General features: G+C 35.8%; 1 protein-coding gene across 5 annotated transcripts in view; it reads right to left on the reverse strand.

Moving 5' to 3' along the window:
• Positions 1-16,236, reverse strand: part of LOC149623538 (uncharacterized) — a 112,251-nt gene that overhangs the window by 94,579 nt on the left and 1,436 nt on the right. For 2 of the 5 annotated variants that reach the window (XM_089852539.1, XM_089852545.1), the window contains exon 2: positions 10,524-11,442. The gene's annotated coding sequence lies outside the window, so the exon portion shown is untranslated. Of the gene's footprint in view, positions 1-2,516; positions 2,755-9,275; positions 9,303-10,523; positions 11,443-11,929; positions 11,948-16,236 lie in introns of those variants that run through there. The other 3 variants (XM_089852541.1, XM_089852542.1, XM_089852540.1) reach the window with 3 other exon arrangements.

The following is a 16,236-nucleotide window of genomic DNA, read 5'->3' on the forward strand; positions in this document are numbered from 1 at the left end:
ATACTAAAATGTCTAAGTTACTCTGTATATAATTCATTACAAATTCCATTTATTAATTAAATAGAAAGGTTGCCTTATCAATTTTCGTAGCGATATAGGTAAGGACTGGCAATGATTCTCTCCATGCCTTCATATACATAAATCTATATACGCAATTGAAATTCTGATTCACGAGAGAGAGAAAGAGAGAACGCTTTTTGATTATAATAAAAGCTAATGTTCCCTTTTATCAGAGGGCGATAATTTCCGAGTCAGGTGTTTTTGATTGGTCTTTGCCCATTCCAGGATATATATGATGATTATACGTAACAAGTCGTTCGCCCCTTCCCCTCCCCCCCTCCCATTTTATTGCTAAATGATATAATCGATTTTCATACTTTAGATTGAGGTTTAAATATTCGAGGTACACCAATTATCTAGATATTTAGTTTCCAATAATCTGCAGAATATAATGTATGAAAAGATGAACTGAAGTGAACCAAACCCTTTCTTCGGTGAAATATTACGGTTGTGTGTGTGGGTACGTAACGTTTTCAGGGTTTATTAGATCGTTCGGAAAATTATTATGGGTTCAAGTAAAGGGTAAATAAATAAATAAATAAATAAATCACTCGTGAAATCATATACATAATAAATATATGGGCTGTAGATCTTGTTATATTATATTGTGGTATCTCCATTAAGGATGAATTCCATGAAATTAGTGTGATCATAAATACGGGGGTATCTGCTATAGGGAATCTCGTGAAATTTGAAAGAAATTCACGGAATTTCACGAAATTTGAGGCGAATCTCGTGAAATCTGGGAAGATTATTACTAATTGCGAAATAGACACGAAAATCAACGATATTAAATCACACAACTTATGAAAAATTCACCCAAAAATGCATAGAGCAAATGATATTCTTCTTAATATCACGAAAGTCTAGATTTTGACTCAAATCATTGTATCAAAACACGGATGATTATCTCAAAATTGGTAAACAAATCGAAACCACTTTGTCTCAATTTCAATAAACATAAAACACCGTGTAAGCATACGTAAAGAAACTTCCAAAACAAAATTTTTCAACCCTTGCCAAAACATTTAAAAAAAAAATGCGAAGAAATATCCCCCTGAAAACGAGAAACGCGCAAATATTTATCACCATAAACGTGTGACCCGACTAAGGAAGGGAAGGACAGACAACGCGTGTAAAGAGGGGGGGCCTCTATAGTCGCGGGCTCATCTTTACAAGTTGCGGCCAAAAATAACGGAAGCTTTTGCTTTGAAAATAATCGACCAAATTCTAAACTCGGAGCGAATTAATAGATCAAGATTCCTACCAGTTTAATTAAAAAAAAAATAAAGAAAAAATACCGATATTATTGAGAGATAAAAAAGAAAAAAGGGGGCTGAAAAATATTCTGGTGCAAAACGGGTTTTCCAATACCTGTAAAAAAGGGCCTTTATTGCACGATTGAATTTGTTAAAATCTTCCTTGAATCTTGAACTAAAATATACATATTTTTTCCGTAATTTTAAAACCGGTTTATTCATTGTCATTTAAATTATTTATTTATTTTTAAAGCTAGTAGGTATAATCCAATTACAGGGATTATAAATATATTAAATTTCCTAATTCCCAGGTTAGGTTTTCCTCGATCATTAATTAGTAAATAACAGAAGTAAATTATATACGCCTGTTCTGAAGTAATAATACAACAAAGGGGCGTTATATATTTCCAATTTTTAAAAATAAATAACTTTAACCACGCTGCATGGTTGCCAATAACTGAATGATTTGAATTGAACAGAATTCTACAAGTTTTTCAGTCGGTTGTAGATAGCGATTGAATTGCGCTAGCAACTGACTGACGGACCGAGGGGACACTCACTCAGCGTGATCAGCGTGCAACCTCTCTACCTTGGATAGTACTAAAGAAATTACACGTTCATCTCAAGGATGAGAAAATGCCTATGAGTTCCCATATTTCTTACTTGGTAGAAAAATTATAACAACTTATTTTGCAAAATTTACTATAAAAATAATTTAGAAATAACCTCTCAAATTTTGAAAACACTAGATTGCAGTAAACAAAAATCCCAAGCTTTTAATAATAATAATAAAAAACATGACTCAGTAGCACTCGCGGTAAATATAATTAAACTTATTTTTCGCGTTATCCTAAATAACAATCAAAAACACGTAAATACAATCGTAGACGTATCAACGAGGTATATTTTAAAGCTCAAATTCATGTTAATTTCGCGTAAATTCAATACGTAAATTTCAAAGAAATAAAAAAAGGCGGCTGGCTGCCTTGAGGTGAGACCCTGATGGCCAACGAACCACAAAAAAGGGTCATTCTTCGCCAAAAACTGATTATGACCCCTCAAAATAGCCTCAATGAAAAAAAGAAATAAATTTCCCATTCTTAAAAAGATGAAATTGCTAGAGGGCATAATTTGGAAGCAAAAAAATAAAAAATGCCTTCCAACAAAAATGGAATGGACAATTTTAGAAAAACTCACCAAATAAATTGGCGTGTTTAAGTAATCCAGCACATTTTCAGGTGGGGTTTGGGGTCAAGATGGGCTTATTTCGGAAGCCAATTACACCGTTTGCCGATAATATAATAGAAATCTCGTAGCGAGGGAAATTTTGTTATTTATTTTTCAATATTACAGGTGAAACAGACTCATTTTCGGCTTAAGAGATTTTGTTTGTCGAGGTAGCGCGACTGGTTAGCGAACGCGTTCTGCCAGTTTTTCCTCCACCAGCGGATTGAAAAGCGGGGGAAACGTCTAGGGCTACGACGCCGGCGCACTAAGAACCAAGAATTCGCGAGGAAAACGTCACGACCAAAAAGGGGATCGTTCCTTAAGAGTAAAGATTCTAATACGGGAAACCGTATTGCGTGAATAAACAAAGGGGTCGCGCATAAAGGAACAAATACACTAGTAATTTTTTGGGCAGAAAGTATAGAGGGACCGATTACCGTAATCTCTGAACATGATGAACCTAAATGGGTGGAAATCTTTAAATATTAGACCGTTTACAATGCTAAAATGATTACAGGTAATCAGTAATAGATAGTGCGCACTAAAGGTGCTACAGAAATTTACTTCCCCGTATCCTAATTTTAACTAAGTGCGATTCAGTGTTGCCAGTAATTAGTGAGAGCAGCTCAGGTTTGGAACTAAAATGAACAGAATTACAAGCTTTTTGTAGATAAAGGTTGAATTCCACTCACAAATGACTGGCAGCACTTCCGTACATTATCTACATAGTCATAGTTCCGCGTGGAATCTGAGACCGATTAGCCTCGTTCAAACTGCGACCACGCGACTCTGATCTGACAGCGGATATTAGTTGGCTAGACTTTAGGCCTTGAGCGAAGGTAATTAATCAGGGAAGTATTTGATGCCATGGTGACGGACAGTGGATTTGGGGTAAGTCACCACCAGCAAGAACGAGGTATCCCTTATTACTTTAGACCTTTGGCTAGCAGGTACCCTATCAAAACTGCGCCAAACTCCACATCATTCCAAATTACGCCAGCAATACATAGTTTTCAGACTAGGAGGATTCATAAAATTTACACAAGGATTCCAGACTACTTGAAGGACAATAGTGCAGACTACTTTGTACTCCAAGTAGCCTGTCCTTGTGTAAATGGTATGAATCCTCCTTGTCAGAAAACTGTATATATTTTTCAAAGAATTTGCGCCAAAATTACTCCCACTATAGGGGCGACGAAGCATTCAATATTTAAAGCCAAAAGGACACTCCAAAAACTTTAGAAAATTTAAACGATAAACAAATTTACCCATCAAAGGTGGACAGGCGATTAAATCTGAACAGACTGTCACGGGTAGGACAGTATAAACGTATGGAGAAAGTGGATAGTAATTGGAGGCGACACCTCCCCCTTCAAGAAGGAACTATACAGGTATAGCTACAATATTTAGGTATAGTAAATGGTTCATCCAGTTAGAAAGAGTGCATAGCGAAAATAAGCGAACCCTTCATTATGCCTCTGAGAGTTTTAGAGTCACTACGATTTGTCCTTGAGCGAGCAAGAAACTTAAGGGGGTCATTCAGCCCCGAGGTCACTGTCATCTTAGTTTGGCTTTGAAGGCCGTTATAGGATTAAACCGGTAGATTTAGGTTTAATCCTCTTCTAAATTTGTCCAGAGAAATTTACGTGGCAAGGAGGATGAAGTCTTTTTCTTTCGCTATTAGAGTAGTAGTAGAAGCATAATCCCAAATCCTACGGGGCTAAGACTAAACCAAGGGGTTTTAATCACTTAGCGAAATCAGGTGTATAATTACAGTCGTCTTTCGTAAAATAATGTAGATATTCACCTTAAAACTAAAGGGAATTTCAAGGAATATTTTTGAATATCACAAAATCTTGAGAATTTTCGAAATAAAACCGAAAATTGAACAGATAATGGTCCAGATTTTTGAAGTGATCTGAATTCGAAAAAACTTAACTTAACACCCCAAAATTAATCATTTCACGTTAAGAAGACAAGATCCTTCATTTAAACTACAATGATACCCCAAGATGAAAAAAAGAACCCCATTAAAAGAATCGGGATTTCATTAAGCTTCGATCAAAATCAAATAATCTCAAAGTCTAAAGTATCAAGACTACATATATACCCAAGGAACAACAACAAGATCCCTTTTAGTTACCTTTCCCCATCTGATAAAATTACCATAAAAGCAATTCGGAATAATCGAAGTTAAGCTTCAAAAGAAATAGCCCTCCTAAAAGAACAAAGAAGATTCCGCCCAAAGTAAGAACCCGCCCTAACCCTTTATTATTAATTCAATACTTTCCCCGGGACCAGTCTTACCAAATTAAATACCTTCCCATTAAAAATACAATATTAGCGATACACACAGCCAGCCCTAACGAGTTTCGTATATAACCAATTATTTTAAATACAAAACGCGCTCATTTAATATCCTTTCATCGTTAAATTTCTATTTCAAGTCTGGTCTGACTGTATCTGTTTTCACAGCGTAGAAGCCGAGGGATCGTATATAAAGTTACACCCAACACCAAATATAAAAGATATTTAAATAAATTGAGATTTAATTCATATCCCTTCACTGAAATTCAATCTGGTCTTTCAAAAAGAAAAAGAGGTGGACCTATTGTATAAACTGAGATGAATGTTTTTTATCGCTGAATTTAATTCAGTGAAATATATTTTAAAATAAAGGTGTAAAAAAAATTCACAAGTGACACACACATTTTGATTCTCTTTTAGAGTCACTTCTTTTAAGAAGGTATTCGTCATGATTTTTGAAATTTAGATGGGCCTTTGTTAAAATGGAAAAAGAGGTCGTGCAATTTAGACACGCGGCCACGTGGGACCCCAGAATAACAAGAAGCCTACGTCACTAGAAAATTTCTTCATCAATTTACATTGCAACTACGCACGTTTATGAAAACTACTGTGGGGACCCTTACTTCTTAGGATCTGATTAAGTTCTGAAGATTTTTTCAGCTCTTATCAAATATTAATAATAACCACCCGGGACTCAACTTCCAAAGATGTCAAATTAAATAGTTTTAAATTAAACGTTCGTTGTTGTTGTTGTGTAAAATTTCACTAACTAGGGGGATGAATAGATTTTTTAAAATAATATTTCAAGTTTTCAACATCACTATTAGCATAAGGCTGATGAAATAACACCGTTAGTGTAAAAAAACGTTTTCTATTATTTGTATCACTAACATCGATAAAAACCCATATTTTAGAGAACACAGGTAAAATAAACACCTGAAAACCTATCCCGTCTATTTGAAGGTATGACGTCATAACAACTTATACTACTTTGTAGACTAAAATAATCCCAAATAATAAAGTTCTATCTATAGGCTTACGACAACTGGTAAAAAACAATATAGATAAAATCTAAATAACTTCATGTATATCCCAGAGCTTTTAATATATCAATTTTGCAAAGTTTTTTGCAACATACAACCACACGTTGAGGAGGAATGACTAAAATTTGTAGAAATATGAGACGGCGTTTACCAAAAACTGAGACGTCAAAAGATGAAAATTATTTAAATTGACGTGTCTTGACCACGAGCCAAAATATAGCTACATACCGAGTTGCTATAGGTGTCGAAATAAAACGTATTTTCTTTACAAAATTACACAATTTGATGGATAAATGATAGTTTTTAAGTAATTCTTTAATAGTATAATGTTTCTTTATACATAGTATTCAGACTAGGAGGATTGACACAATTTACACCAGGAGGCCAGGCAACTTTACGGACAAAGTACATCACAAAGTAGCTTGGTCTCCTTGATGGTATCAGTCCTAGTCAGAAAACCATGTAAATAAGTGGGTATTTCATAAAGTGTCTACTCTAACACACCCATAACTGTTGAATTTATCAGAAATATATCGAAAACTATACGAAAATTCTATTTTACCTCCTTACCCCACAAAAGATACAATTATAAATTTCAAGGTCAAATTTCGAAATCAAGTCCAACAATGCTAAAGTTATTAACGATGCCTCTGGACAAAATTCGGACACTAGGTTACTGGTAATCAAATTTAAAATTCAAAAAACAATAAAATACAATAAACTTGAGGATTATTTCCGAGTATATAATAAAAGAAAATTAAAATTTGTTTTCTGGGTAGCAAAATCATGACGCCATCATAAAGAAAAGATAAAATATTTCCTGGTATATGAAAAAAAAAATCTCAATGAAGTCGAATAAGCTATAACTATCGCACCTAGCCTGGAGTATAGTAAAAAAAAAATAACTTCCAAGAAGTGTACTGGGTAATTCATCGTAGTTGGGCCCATTAAAGCCAAACAATGAAAATTTAACTTAACATTCATGAATAGGATAAAATTTATCCTTGAAAAAATATCACCAATCCGGAACAATTTCCGAGTAATCTAACGGGGAGACGTGTAAAGCTTATACGAAGGATTGGATTGCCTTTTTTGTCAACGATAAATCGTAATTAATTTGAGTTTCAAATTCCGTATAACCGAGGGGCAAATCACTAGTCATCATTAGCGTACAAAATAATTTGTTTCTATATCAAATTAAAATCAACAAAAATTTCAAATATTACTTTCGGGTGAATCTCAAGAAATCTTCGTGAACTTTTATATATTTGGATTGCGAAATCAGTAAGGGAAGGGGCCTCTCGTGAAATCAGAGGATATTTCACGGAGTCGTTTGAATCTCACGAAATTTGAGGCGAATCTCGTGAAAATTGGTGGTTATTTAATAAAATAGGGGGGGGGGGTGAACGCGCAAAATCAATGACAGGATTCACTTTAGAAAACATTAGATAATCACCCGAAATGAATAAATTACATAACGCTATATACCAATCAAAACTAAAATTAGACGTACGCAAATAGTGACATGCCCCATAACGTTATGTACAGAATTCTTCCATGTTGAACGGATTAAAACTAACCTTAATACCTTTGAACTATGGTAGCAGCAAATAGAGACATGTACATTGAGAACATCATCCGCATCCTCTATGACGTCTAAATCAATTAAATGGTTAATCATATTGTACGGAAATGATTCCACGTATTTATTACGTCTAAATGCTCGCAAATAATTATAGGTGATAAGCATTAATGACTGTCCGTACGTCATGAGATTATTTGGCATACGGACACAATTCCCAACATTGAATTATAAATTAACAAACACTGCACGTGAACCCAACTACGGTGAGTAAAACTTAAAAAGCTTACAATATTACGCAATAACAAATTAGCTTATTACAGAGCTGGCCTAAGGTCACCACGAGGTCACAGAAAGGGTTTTTAATTAAGCAGAAACTGAAATAATTGAACCTATATTGTAGGACTTCGATTATAACCCAATAAAACAGCGCGACAACTTATTTCCCATAACCTTAATGGGCTTTTTTACTTTCTCTAAGTCTCATTACAGAACACATTCAACCGGCATATACACCCGGCCCTACTAATTTGCCCGGCAGCCCGGATTTCAAATAATTCGGGAAATTTTCGCGACTGCCCCATTCCAAATTGACCCGCGCATGCGACCAATCCGCGCCTGTCTCCTTTCCCAATTAAAGAAATCTAGAAACGTTACCGATAAAGAAGAATTCACGTGAAATTTGTAGCGGGTTTTGTTGCGGCGCAGATTGGCCATATGTTCAAATAGATTCGTAATAAAGGAAGAACTCGATTTAGGAGAAGAGAAATTCGAGAGAGAAAATAGTTTTAGTCGAGGAATAAATCACTATTGCGAATAAATCGGCGTAAAATTTGCCAATAATCAATATATTTAATCAGATGTTTAATGAAAAATAGCCTATTATATTATTTTTGGGTGAATTTCATTCATGAAATCGGTGTGATATATAGGGAGGATATCGCGAAATTATTTTGGGAAATCACGTGAAATTGGAGGAAATTTCACGGAATATAATCTCACGAAACCGCAGGAATCTCGTGAAATATCAGGGGAAAAAATTAACGAAAAAATAAATGGGAGGAATTGCGCGAAATCAATGAAAAACAATCACAATACAGAAATCATTTAAAAATCACCCAAAATTAGGAATATGAATAATGTCATATGTTAAAGTTAAAGATAACGTTGTGCAAGTGACGTACCCCTCGTTAACTATTAACGTTTGAGAGAGAGTAGCCTATATGGGATTAGCTGCTTATAGAATACAGGGGAGTGCATGCAAATTGGTTGGTACAATGCTAGTTGCTGGTAAAGGGGGTGAGTAGATGGGTGCATGCGTCGAGGAGTGAATTTAAGCTCGTATGGTTCTTTGATGGATGGCCAAGAGATTAGAGCTTCAACGAGGATGCTAATAATTGGTACGCTGATAACAATTTCCCCGTTAATTCGACGACATTAAGTGACTGCATGATTAACCTCGTATAACGCAACCCTAGTTTCCACCAAAAACCATTAAAATTTGGTTAAATACAATGTATTGGACAGTTAAGGGCCAATCACTTTCTGGACGATTAATTCAGTATTTCAATAATTATTAAAAGACCAACCCAAAAGTATAAGGAGGATCCGATCCATCAAAATCTTAACCCTTTGGGCTCTACTCTCCATAAATAAAGAGAAATGAGCGGATGTTCTCGTCTTATAATACGGAAATTTAAAATATAATAAATAAACATTAAAATAATCCTTGATGGTAACGTAGTAGTAACTCACGCTTAAATTAATACTCAAGTGACTTCTCGTAACTAACAATACCTCGTGAAGTTTCAAGGAATTCAACTCCTTGAAAAATATAAATAAATAATTCAAAATTACAACCGATTATTCAAGGCAAAAATTAATATTTCTTTTAAATGTTTCCTTAAATTAGAAGGAAATAAAAAAGTTTTAAAAACAAATTAAAAATTTAAATATCCGACTTTTAATTACAAAAATCTTTTCAAATCACGATTATGAACTAATTTCGAAGCTCTGAAAACTCTGATAACTTAATTAATATCCAGACTTATCCCTAACAACCGCGGCTAAAAGAAAGTCCCACGACATTTCCGTGACCTTTGGGTACGTACGTATGTATACATGAAACCCAGGAAATTTCCCCTGACCTTTTAAACTAATTTAAAACTTTCCCAAACGAGTTCAATCTCCAGAGAAAGAGATTTTACCAGCTGGTATTCTTGGTAGAATATTAACAAGCTTTAAAAATCAGTCTTTCACATCCTTAAAATGCTTAAAAAAAAGTCCCATAAAGATAAAATGTTCACCTAAAACCTAGACCAACCAAACCCTTTCAAACCCAACCGGAGAAAACGCGTACGATGAATCAAAGACTTTCTCCTTCTCCGAGATATAATTAGAAGATTCAACCCAACCCCATAAAACGAGAAGTTAGCTGGTCAGTTGACAAGCTTAATTGACAGCGCTGGACAAAGGGAAAGTTCACGTGTTAGAACTATTGTTTTAACTTCGCGGATAACGACTCACGAGACAAGTAAGGCTGACAAGGCAAAGCGGGGGACACATCCTGTAGATGCGGGATCGAAATCTCTTCAGCTTCTTCCCCAAAGTCCCGATTCTAACCCCCCCCCCTCTTACGCACACCGCGAGTCTAAGAACTCGCGAGAAACAATAGGCCATGTGATGGCGTGGCGGTGAAACTAAAAGGGTTATACATCGACGCAACCAAGCGACATGCATGGCTATATTAGACAAATAGTTGTGATAAGCCCAGGGTCCTCAAGGTTAAGTTTAAAATAAAAGAGCCTTGGGGTCTGGAAGTTCAGTAATTCTTGTAGATGGTTAACCATATATTATCTTAACCATGATTAGAAGAGGGAATTCAGGGGAACTAAGGAAATTATATAGTGCAGTCACTGCTCAGCCTTTTAAGTATTGTACTGTAGCGTCTCGCGATTTATAACCAAAAGGTCATGGTTATGGTAAAACGTGCCTGGCTAAAACCAACCGAAACCACCACCATGCAGACAAACGCAATTAACTTACTCTTTTTGATGGTGAAGATCTACTGATGACGTCGTAGGTATTAAACTTTATCCAAAATTAGTTCCATAAAGGCACAACAATCATACAGTCTTGGAGGTACCATCATAAAAATCCAGTTTTGGCGTTGGTTTTTGTTGTTCACGTCATAAAAATCCAGTTTTGGCGTTGGTTTTTGTTGTTCACGTCATAAAAATCCAGTTTTGGCGTTGGTTTTTGTTGTTGACGTCATAAAAATCCAGTTTTGGCGTTGGTTTTTGTTGTTCACGTCATAAAAATCCAGTTTTGGCGTTGGTTTTTGTTGTTCACGTCATAAAAATCCAGTTTTGGCGTTGGTTTTTGTTGTTCACGTCATAAAAATCCAGTTTCGGCGTTGGTTTTTGTTGTTCACGTCATAAAAATCCAGTTTCGGCGTTGGTTTTTGTTGTTCACGTCATAAAAATCCAGTTTCGGCGTTGGTTTTTGTTGATCACGTCATAAAAATCCAGTTTCGGCGTTGATATTGATGTCCACGTCACAAAAATCCAGTTTTGGCATTGATATTGATGTCCACGTCATAAAAATCCAGTTTTGGCGTTGATATTAATGTCCACGTCATAAAAATCCAGTTTTGGCATTGATTGGTTTATCGCGATAATCCAGTTACGTTGTTAAAGTAATTAAAAATTGATGTAAAAAAAATGGAGTTTTGAGCCTTTGCATATTGATAGCATATAAAAACACTTCGATTGCACGTTGATACGAAATGAAATCCTTTTGATCGCGGGAATTAAGTTGGGAAGTTGATATAAATTCCAGATTTAATGTGACATTCCATTGTCAAGGGGGTCATAACAATCCAGTAAAATTAAAACAACTCCTTAATATTACATTGTTGTTCAGTGGCACTTTTCGTCATAATTTAAAACGACAACGAAAATTTCTGCAATTAGTAAAAGAAAGAAAGAAAGAAAGAAAGAATAAATAAATTAAATATGATGCCATCAAAACATAAACGCAAATCTCTCTTAAATTATAACAGAAACTAGACAAATTATTAGCCAGCCACCGTTTCAAACTGACATTTTTAACAACACGCAGCATTACGAGCTAAAACTACCCGCGGTATTATCACAATAGACGCTTATGTAAGCTATAAATAATAATAAAAGACAACTGACAGGTTAGAATTTACAATAACAAGAATTAAAATATCTGAATAAATAATTTCGGGCCAAGGCTAAAATACTTCTACCAATTGTTGGTATGTACAGGTACTATATAATGGCGTGTACATATACGGAATAACATACGATAAACAAAAGAAGGCGGACCAAAATTAGGGAAAGTAAAAATTCGTAACAATCCAAAAACCATCATCATTCTATTGTGGTCAACGCGAAGAGAGAGAAGAAAAAAAGAATAATTACGCCGTAATTCAAATCAAATTAGGTAGACTGATTATTTCCCTACATTATTTTTCTCGCTGTACACTGGACCATTAGGTCAAACTGAAAAAAATAGGCGAACGTGTAGTAAGTGTAAATTTTCAAAAAGTTCACGAAAATAAAAAATGGTCTTATAATTAATGCAATTAAAATACAAAATTATTCACAATAATCTTAACTCACGAGTCAACTACAATGTTTCATAATATCATTGAACCGAAACCCATTCGACCAAATGTTGATTTTAAGCATGTAAATCTAACCTAACTATAACAGTAACATCGACAGCGCTATCACACTACTTCCGCATTTACACCGAAAATACCTTAACCACTTCACACAATTCAACCCATATCACTAGCTCAAACGCTCATTGAGAATTTTGCCAATTTTGATCTTCGCAAAAACGACAAAAGGTAGGCAATACAAAACATAGAAACACGAAATCGGGGTAACCGTCGAGGTACCGGACATTTTTCGAACCCCCGTATATGAAATCTGCGTATATCTGACCACCCTGTCAAAAATATCCTACAGGGCGGCTCAAACAGACAATTGTCCAACCCCTTATATTAACGTCTCCTTGGGTGCGTGGTCCCCTTTTGCTGTATAGTCCGCTTAATGGCAATCATTTCGGTTTATATTCTTATTGGGTGGGCATTGTGGCCTGTACAAATATCATTAGATAGAGAGACAAACAAGGTAAAGGCGGATAAAAGTAAATGTAATCTACCTTGCCGCTCGATGAAATTATTAATAATATATAAAAGGCAATGAATGAACCAATCCTATCTATTCCTCCGCCTATAGGAACGAAAAGTCGCTTGCTCAGTCAGTGGCAGCGCAAAAATCCCATCCGGATACTTTTCCTGGGTGACCCCCCAAAGCTAGTCAAGAATGAGCTGAGAGAAAAATCCCAGTGTTTGTCTAATATTGGATCTTGGAAGCGCCAGCGAGATGAGGATTGGAAGAGGCTGAGCTAGGCCGTAGCATCCCATCTCTCCCCGTTCATCTTTCGTTTCGTTCTTTCCCAAAGGTGTTTGCCTTGCACTTCAAAGGAAATGGAGAAGAGATGGCCTTCTTCACTCGCCCCCTTCCCCCTATCTCTCTCTTCAGCCCCCAATCCTCTTCCACTCTTCTTTAACGGGTAACTTCAACATTATTATAGCGTCTTAGAAAACGAGGATCAAACAAGACGTCGCCTGATGCCGTAGACACATAAGCTTAAACGGGGTTAAGAGGGTAAGATTGTGTGTAGATACGATTCAAGAGGACAAAGTTTTTGTCGGGGATGATAAAAAATAGTGTTGGCCGATATCGCGATTCAACCGATGTTGATACCGACGTTTTACTGGAAACTATACCGGTTTTAATCGATTATTAACCTAATGAAACCGATATTGACCTATTGTCAACCGATTTTCACCCGATTGTCAACGATTTTCACATATTCTTAACCGATTTTCACCCGATTGTCAACCGATTTTCACATATTCTTAACCGATTTTCACCCGATTGTCAACCGATTTTCACATATTCTTAACCGATTTTCACCGATTGTCAACCGATTTTCACATATTCTTAACCGATTTTCACCGATTGTCAACCGATTTTCACATATTCTCAACCGACTTTTACCGATTATGAATCGATATATGGGGCAAAATAACCTCGGCAAAAATCGGTAAAGTTAATATGCCTACCAATAGCAAAAAATATCTTCAGATAGTTTTCCTGGAATCTTTCTAAGCTAGCATTAGGCCTATCGACTTACGATGCCTAAAAGTGATTTCCAATGTACAAAAATACTTTTAGGGGCGGAAAAGCTAGACTCCTTTACAGGAAACAGGGGCGATACAAGGGAACAGTCTAATAAAATTCTAATTCAAATCGTATATATTGAAACAGAACTTGTTGATAAGTTCAAAACGGAAACGCAACCGAGTGCCATAATTTGAAGGAGTTTATTCACGCAAACAAGTACTAGTAGGCGTGTCTCAATCGTAATGAGATCCATCGAAAAGTATATGGCCTTTTACAGAAGGCGAATGGTGGTGGATGACCCGAAATGGGAATAGATAGCTAGCTAGTTACCCATGGGAGAACAAGGTTTGCAATTAAATTGCATTCTCCATGGGGGTGAAAATTAAATGAAGACAAATATCCTGAAAGCCGACAGAAACACCCAGAAACCCAAACTAAATAACTTTGGACAGAAAAGAGTTGGTCGCTTCAGATTTCCGTTAAAGAGAAGGTAACACGTCGCAAACGCATCATGATTTTCCATTGCTTCTTAAAGGAAACGTTCAGGTATCATAACATTTACACCTTTAAAGAACGGCCTTTTTCTAAATCTAAAAGAAAAAAGATTTAAAAAAAAAATACATGATCTCTTATTTTCAAAATAATTTGCATTACATTTAATTAGTCTTAAAAACCAGGACTATTGTTCCGCCATTGGTTTAGTGGCGTCTGCTAGCCAGAACCTCTTACCGTTACGGGATTGGTTGAATTCTCACAGAGGTTCTGGCTAGCAGACGCCACAAAACAAATGCCGGCGCAGTAGTCCTCGTTTTTAAGACTAATTAAAATGCTAACTATATCGTAATAAGAGATCATTTACTTTTTTATTTTAATATTTTACCTTGTATATTTAGAATTAGGCCGTTCTTTTAAGGCATAATGTTATATTACATAAACCTTTCCTTTAAAATAAATCATAACAATTTCACCTTCCCTTCACATTGCAAAGCTAACACCTGAAACAATTCGCCGACCTAACAACTGTCTGGATACAGAATAGGATAAAATTAAAACATGGCCTAATTAAGATTCTGAAGGAAAAAAAAAAAACCAGTGAAAGGTTGGCAGATTCCAGTCAGTTCCGATATCAAAGCGGATTTAAGTTTAAAGGCAAAGTTTTATCCATCCATCCATTGTTCAGTATATCTTTAAAACGAGGGGGGGGGGGGGTTGGTTGGTTGGCTAAGGTTGGGTTGTCGGGATCGAGTAAAAAGAATAATGGTCCCTCGGGTACTAAACCAGGTTGGAAAAAGAGGGAGGCAAGCCCCGGTACACCCGGTAGACGTGCTCGAGAATCCTAAACAGATTTCAGCCGCCCAAGAAAAAATAATAAATAAAAGAAAATTTTCACGCTTGTTTATTTTTCAATTTTCGTTCTTTTTTCGCTGTTTTTGCGGTTTTACTATCGTCGCCGTCTGACCTACAACCGGGGAAACGTCGAGATTTTAATTCGGTATTAAACTGGATCAGACTAAATACGCTTAAGATTGTTTACTAGTCAATAAGGGTGCAGATATCGCTACCTTCCTGTGTCAATATCTAAATTTGAAATTTCTTAGTTACAAAACTTGCTTCCAATTTCTCAGTTTCGTATGCCCTAGCAAATGTTCTTGAACAGGGTTCATAAAACTTTTGGAAAACCGATTTTCCTCAGTTTTCCTGGTTTTTCCCCATATATTTCCCCGAGTTATCCATTCTTTCCCCATCAGGGTTCATACAACTTTTGGAAAACAAATTTCCCTGAGATTTCCAGGTTTTTCCCGTATATGGAGCCAATGTTAACGAAGGGGGGGGGGGCAAATACGACTATTACGTAATCAAAGGACATCCACGTATCTCTAGTAGAACCAGAGTTTTGAGCCTCCAAAGTTTAGTGTAACGCTAATCATATGGAGGGTATGTTTATGAACATTTTGCTTTATGAACCCTGCCCATATATTTCCCCGAGTTATCCATTTTTTCCCCATATATTTCCCTGAGTTATCCATTTTTCCCCCATATATATACTCTTGTTTTCCAGGTTTTTTCCCATATATTTCCCTGAGTTTTTCAGGTTTTTTCCCCACATATTTTACGAAAAATTCTAAATTTCCCCGATTTTTTAGCCACGTTCGTACGAACCCTGTTTGAAAATTTGGCGCAAATAGATAATTGTAATTATAACCCTTTTACATAAAGGAAATAGTTAATCAAATTAAACCAATATGTAATAACGGTGTATGCGTATGTCAGATAAATTATACCAGCAATTAATTTCCATTAGAAAAAAAAACGTAACCAGTTGAATTTCACTTTCAAATCATAATCCAATTAATTCACTTCAGTACTGGAGACTAGATTTTTTCTCTTTTTGAAAATATGGGCCACACACTGAATAAGAGCCCAATTAACATAAAAGGTAAAAATCCTCCCTTTCCGGCGCTGCACGAGATGGGACTCGTACCATACTAAAAACTACATCACGCGAATAAGATTCATTTTTATTC

This window comes from Phalangium opilio, unplaced genomic scaffold (genome assembly GCF_054372755.1).
Source record: "Phalangium opilio isolate 3A_F unplaced genomic scaffold, DU_Popi_V2 ptg000113l_1, whole genome shotgun sequence".
In the NCBI taxonomy this organism is placed as follows: domain Eukaryota; kingdom Metazoa; phylum Arthropoda; class Arachnida; order Opiliones; family Phalangiidae; genus Phalangium; species Phalangium opilio.